Here is a 7,602-nt window from a genome sequence, read left to right as displayed (position 1 = left end):
ACTAACTGGTATTAGGAAACTGTCGAGTCAAGAAGATCTATATTATTTCAATATAAACAGATTATGGGGAACCACTGCTTTGTGATTAACAACAGGTACTACCTCTTTCTTGAAGAAGCACATACAAAATTAGCTAGAAATTATGTACTCGGCAATAAAGAACAGGAAGAGATGTTCTTGGGCATGAAAAAGAATAGACTGTGCTTTTTGAACTCTATCAAGGATCTTCACAAGCTCTGATTGGGCAATAAATGTGTAATTTCCTCTTCTCTACCCATTATTCTGAATCATCTTTAATAAATCATTATGCCCTGCATGGATCCATGAATATTGTGATGCATTTTGGAGTTCTGCAAAAGTATATTTGCCTGTGATCCCACACACCATAGGGATGGCCTTGAGTGGCAGTCTATCAGTAACTCAAATAAAAAGATGTGATATGACTATTTCAAATAATATGAAAATATATTTAAAAATTTTTAAACTTTGTTAAAAACATAGTAAAAATTAAATTTAGAATATTTCCTCAATAAAACATCTGTTTCCATCTCAGAGTTATCATCATAATTATTGACAAAACATTAAAGGCTGGAGGTAGACAAATCTGGATTTGAGTCCAATTTCTATCCCTTACTGGCTTTTGGTTCCTGGAAATACTTACTGTTAAAGTCTAAGTTTTCTTATCAGTAAAAATAAGTAAGGCAGTCTTACCTATGTCATAGGATTGTTGTGACAGTTTAGTAAAATATTGCTTGCAGTATACTTAGCAGAGTGCCTGGAATGTAAGAAGTCAATAAATAATTGTCTATTAAAAACACCAACACCCAAGCAGAGAAACAATTTTACAAACAATGGGTAAGATATCATAAGGAAAACCATACAACGTCAATGTGTCAAACTCTGAGTAAGTTGAAGGATGCATAGACCTGAATCATGAAACTAAATATGGTGAAGATAGAGTTCTTTCCTGTTCATTTTATATGCTAATGGAATTCTATTCAAATTCCAAATTATTTTAATTTAATTATTCCAATATTTATGTGAAATAGTATATAGGCCATTAAAATCTTAAGGATTTTGAAAAAGGAATGTAATGATTAATGGCTTGGTTTATCAAATATGTGATTATATTATGCTCTAATAATTTAAAACTGGGAAGTGTCCACATAAGAATTAACTTATAAGAATTAACTTATAGGGTGTAGCTCAAGTACTAGAGTGCATGCTTAGCATGCATGAGGTCCTGGGTTCAATCCCCAACACCTCCTCTGAAAATAAAGAAACCTGATTACCTCCCCCACACCCCCCTGCCAAAGTAAAATAATTAAATAATATGATGATAAATAAAATATTAAAGAATTAACTTATAATAAAACTAAAGAGCCTAGAAACAAAATTTTTAGCTTACAGAGATGGAGATATACATATAGGTATGTAGGTATGAAATCAACATATCAAAGTAATAAAAATAATAGACTACTCAATCCATGACAGTGGAAGCATGAAGTGGACAAAATAAAGTTGTATCACCTCTGAGCATATCTAGTGATGTCTCAAAGACTAAATGACAAAGCAGTAAGTAATTATTTGTAGTACATAAGCACATGATTGTGTGCAAAGAATGGAACTGTAACAGGAGAGTCTGATACATTGAATAATTACATTTTTGGAGGCTGTTTTTGTCTTGTTTTATGGGGGAGGTAATTTGGTTTATGAATAATTACATTTTTGTCTTAAGAGCATTATAAACTAAATTTTAAAAAGCAGTATTTCCCTAGTGCATAGTGCCAGCAACATAGGAAGAGCTCAGTAATAACACAAGTGTTCAGTCTTAGGGGAAACTTTTAGTTAGTTATGGTATGTCCATATAATGGAGATTTTTTTTTTTGGCAGCCATTGAAATTATCTTTTAAATAGTTTTTAACTTTTTGAAAATAGTTATAATATGATACTAAGAAAAAATCTCAAGATATAAAATGCATAGTAAGATAGTAATTATATCAGAAATGAAAATAATAAAGGGAAATAAATCAAAATTTGATAGCAATTATCTTAAAGTGATTTAAATGTCTTTGTGCTTTTCTTCATTTATAGGAGATAATTTTTGAAAGACAAAACAGTCAAAGTATATGTCAAGTTTATAAACCAGCAATGGAATGCTAATGAAGACAAGAAAATTGGGAAAGAAGATACTTTTATTCAAATAGGTAAAAGGTAAGAACTTTTTTTTTTTTTAGGTATTTTCTTTTCTTTTTTTTTAACTTTTTTTTTATTGAGTTATAGTCATTTTACAATGTGTCAAATTCCACTGTAGAGCACAATTAAGAACTCTTTCTATTTAGAATTTTTTTCAGTTTAAATAACTACAGAGCTTTAAAATACACTTTTTCCCCTTGGTAGATTAGAGAGAATGAAGGAAAGTTAATGTTAAAAATATAGTTGGCAGCACCTTACAGGTGAGAATTAAACCAGTAAATCACATGAGACTCTAGGGGTAATCATTTAACTGACAAGAATAGAGCAGTATAGTATTAAACATTAGACCTACATTTACTTTTTGGGTCAAGATAGACATACCAGGAAATGAAGTTTGGGGTATAAGTGCGTAAGAACGTTATTATTATTATTTTAACTTAAGGTAAGGGAATATCCATGAAGAAACACTTATGTTATGTGGTGGAGAGTTCCAGAGCATGATGATACTGAAATTGTCATTAAATTTAGCCAAGTCCTTGATGTGAGAAATTTCAGTTCATTGTTGACGACACAGATTGCAGAAGCATATGGAAGCAATTAGAGGAAGGTAAATGGAGACTATGGGTACAGGTTGCATGTTTGTGGAGCTTGACCAGATAAAAGGAATAACACACGATGAGATCTAAAAAAGACACTGAGGACTCGGGTATCTTCTTTCAGAGTTGAGGAAATATGAGCATGAAAGAAAGCCGAAGGCGGAGACAAAATTGATGATTCTCCAGTGGGGGGTGGGAGTGGGGAGTATATGAGTAGGAACAGTGTCTCTTTATGAGCCAATAACAGGTTCCGTAGCTGCGGCTGAGGTGTTAGATTTCTAGATAAGAAGAGAATTCCTCTTCCGCTAAGATTAGTGGCAAGGAAGTTCTGATAGGTGTAAAAATTCATCAGAAGACAGGCTGCTGGAATGGGGGGAAGTGTAGTATGTGCAGGCAAGGAGCACTTCATCAAATGAGGCTACCTCTCCAGGCATTAGAGGTATAACCCGAAGACATGCCTAATGTTTGTGGCTTATTAACCTTGTTGGGTCTGTTTCTGCTCAGATCAATGGGGATATGATGCATTTCATGTAATTTTCCATATGATTTGGAAAAATTCTATAAAACATGGGAAATCCCTTGAAAAGCTGTAATGCATTCTTATAGTAAATAGAGTAATTTTAACATGAAATGAAGTGGGAAAAAGGCTAGATGAGGGCAGATCAAGGTTAAGCATTTTTGAAGAAATTCATTATAAATTTTAGTGTAGTGCACATGGCCTGAGAGAATGGAAGAGGTGGTGGCCCTGACAGAAGCTATGTAAATTCCTCTGACAGTCTGCCAACGATCATGTGTTCTGCATGTGATGCTTTTGATGAGTGCCTAACATGCTTGAGCTTAAAAGCTCTTCTTACACATTATCTTCATTTAGCAGTGCTTATGGTGTTTATTAGGCCTTTCATTTGAAAACCTCTCTGAGGCTTCTCCCATGGTGGCCTTTTAGACTTACAGTGCTGGGTACTATGGAAATACCTTATTATCTAGATGCACCGTGGGTCCGTGGGAACATAGAGATTCTCATGCACAGAAAGCTCCATAAAACATCTACAGCATTGTCTTAGGTTGCTTGGAGAAGCTGTATTCATATTCATAACGTATTGCATAATTATGAGATCCTGATTTTCATATTTCCCAGTGTGCCTTTTCAACTCTGCTGTATTACCAAATTAAAGGAGACAACACAACTTTACAAAATTAGAGTGTTCTGTTTTGTATGTTACTGTTTGACAGTACTCTATTTTTAATTTGTTCATCAATGATCCTAATAAAGACAAACTGTCATTGTAACCATTGCCCGGAATGCAATACATTAGTTTTATTGCCTCTCTAACAGCTGCTCATGTGTTGCATCCTCTGTCACTCAGTGATGATGTGTCCTTTTCCACACGCAATGCCGGAAAACCTGAGAGAGCTTACAGCACAGCACCTCCATATGAACCGGATTAGGTAGAGGGAAATCTTATTGTATGTCATCATTTTATTTCTACTGCTTAGTATAGAAAGGGGATATATAGAAGGAAAGCACTTCATTATATGTGCTGAATAAGCAAAGAATAAGTATTATGCTTTTTACTAGCTTTGTAATTTTTTGCCATTCACCTAAACTCCCTAGGCCCCAGTTTCCTCATATAGAAATTGAGAATCATAGACAGTACCTTACCTGTCTCTGTAGGAATCAAATAAGCAAACTTTGTATCTCTAGCAAAGAGATGCAAGGTTTTCACAAACCTCAGCAATGTTCACAACAGTGCCTTAAATCTCAAATTAATGGATATGATATCTTAAAATTCTATCTTAATTATTTAAAAATACTATTTAGTAGAGAAAATTTTGTTTGTATGCCTGTACATATTCACAGGAATCTTTGGAGAGAGCCATGGGATATATTAGGATCAAAGTTTAGGATGTGATAAGGCAACTCTGTGCCCAAGCTTAGACAAGAAGAGAGCAAAGAAAACTGACCATGCAGCCAGCAGTAGGTTATTAAAGTGGGGTGCTAAATTTCAGATTCTCTCTTTTCCTAAGATTTGTCTGAATGGTCAGATGTGCTGCTCAGACTTCCTTCTAGGGGGCAGCAGTGCCCTGGAATTTTGCCAATATCCTTTGTCTCTTTAAGCCTGGTTCAGTGACTCAGGTCTTCCTCAAAGTGAAGTCAAAGGAAACAAATGTGCTAATTATGTTATCACATGCTGATACTAGAAAAGGTAATAATCTACCCAAAGATGTTAGCAGGAAATGTTGTTAGAGGACATATATATAGAAAACATCAATAAAATGGTACATTTAAGAGACTAATGTATTACAAAAGACTTTGTTCAGAGGAGAGAAGCCATCATTTCACTCTTGAATATATTAAGTTTATTTTTATGATCACGTTTAATGTGTACTTTATTTCTATTAAAATTAAAGTTCCTAAAGATAAATGTATATTTAGGTAATAAAATTTTGAGATATGGGTTTTTAAGTATGTGAGAATTAACATCTTCTGAACAAAAAACTTTCCTAAGAAGTGTAAATAATAATTTTTGGAGGAATTGCAAATAGACCTAACTTGGGCTTTCTTGAATTTGCTTTGATTTGTTACAAACATGAATTGGATTGATTATTTTTATTTTGAATTGGGACTATGATTTTACAAAGCAACTCAAAAGTACTGAGCATAAATCAGTTCATAGCTTTTGACATCTATACTAGTCCTCTACTGATTGAGACATTAGGCCATTGTAAATCTTGACAGCAGGTTATTCATGACTTTTTACTTCTTATCTCACTTGGCCACAGTCAATTTCAGCTTTAATTATAGGGAGCTTATTTAAATATTTGGAAAGTTTTCTTTTACAGTCTTTAGCTGCTAGACCTTGGTCCCAGACCCTAGGGATAAGGGTTGGGTACTGTGGGCATGATGACTCGGATGACTCTGCTCATCTAGCAGGAGGAAGACGGCTCCATTAGTTGCTACTAAAAATTAACCCATGAATGTCTTTCCTTTCCTTACACCATCATTATTTGGAATGAGGAGCACCCTCACTTTATCTCATTTGCAATTAAGTTTCCTCTTCATGATAATTTGTCCTGAATGTTTATTTAATGATACTTCAGAATTATGATGGGGATGAGGAGAAAAAAAAATATTGTTTGCCCAGGGTTCTGAACTGTTCTGAAATAACCTCACTTATTATAATATTAGAGAGGAACCTTACTTGATTGTCATTATTTTGCAGAATATATGGTAGTGACATATTCTCTTTTCTCCAAGGGAGATAAATAGACCAAATGGGAAACATTCTTCTCTAAGTCGTATGTAACTCTTAATTTTTTTCACCAAGTTATTACTCATCACTTTTAATTGCCAAATCTTAGAGCTATGAAAAAAATACATTACCACTAATCATATAATGAGATCTGATATTATTTATGCAGAACATATTCATTCTTTAACAGCTTTCTTTACTTAGCATTTGGTGAAAGTGTGCAATTATTACCAGAGGAATTTAAATATTCTTCAAACATGCTGTTCTTTTTTTTTAATATTTCCTTCTTGCTTATTAAAAATATTTCATATGCTATTGATGCAACTGGGGTGACACTTTTAAGATGAATTCATAAATGCCCCTGGAGGATCAAGCGTTACACATGAAATGTGAAATTCTGTCACACTGACATGAATGACTGCTACTCTAATCAACTGACTGACTCCTCTTTTATCAGGTTTTTTTTAATTAATTAAATGTAAAGTCTACTATTGGCCTCATCTGTTTTCCTTTAATTTCAAATAGATTAAAAGTGAGATTTGGCATTAATTAAAAACTTAAGAATTTATGGAGATTTTAGTTGCAAACATTTCAGTGGTAAACATGTAGATGACTCAGTTCTGTTTGTTAATAAACAGTTGAACAATGATAAGACAAAATATAAATCATTAGCAGGAAAGAGTCACTGGCTCTATTGTCCAAGTATATTGAATCCTGTCTAGCTGGGGGCAGATGAGAGAAGAGGCTCAACAGCTCCGGATCTCCTTGGGGAATTTTAAACTTTTACAATGACATCTGGAAATTTTACTCTCACTTTCAAAATGTGGATTAGTTTAGGAACATAACAATAAAGTTAAAGAAAAATCATCTTCAGATTTAATCACTTCTTTAATGGAAATACTTCAACATTACCTTCTGCAAATATGATTTCATCTATCTTTTAAGTTGAATTTAGGTTGTATGCTGTAACTGATAGGTTTAAGAGGTCCCTGCAAGTTTAATATTTTATTATTTATCATGTTAACCAGAGCCTATTGCAATTTAAGGGCCATCTTCCATGGCAACCTGTAGCACAGGTATTTTCCAATTAGCATCTTTGCATGTTTTCCTCTGGCATGAGTCAGGTTTAGCCTTGTCACACTGGGCTTTTAAGGAGGGCTCTATCTTTGAATCCCAGGCTATATGTGTGACAAGATTAAACTAGCACACTTTACAGTATAGCTCTTGTGTTCCTGACAGTGTTAGCCTGGCTGATACCTCTGAGAGAAGGCTCAGCTGTCACTCAGTGACCCATTAACACTACTGTTCCATCATGCAGTGTCATTTTTCTCATTCTCATGGAGATAATGCTCCCTGGAGATTGCCAATACCTGCAGGAATGAAAGAGAACAGCAGAGACAGGCTAACTATCAAAGAAGGAGCGAACAACCCAGCAAGACCATGAATTCCAAAAGCAGAATTTTAAATTGAATGAAAAGATGAGGCCCATTTATGATGACTGGTTTGGGGAGGTGGGGGAAAGATTGAGTTAAGAGATATAAGACCTTTTTAACAAGCTA

The sequence above is a fragment of the Camelus dromedarius genome, chromosome 1, assembly GCF_036321535.1.
Source record: "Camelus dromedarius isolate mCamDro1 chromosome 1, mCamDro1.pat, whole genome shotgun sequence".
Taxonomy (NCBI): domain Eukaryota; kingdom Metazoa; phylum Chordata; class Mammalia; order Artiodactyla; family Camelidae; genus Camelus; species Camelus dromedarius.
This window is presented reverse-complemented; position numbering follows the sequence as displayed.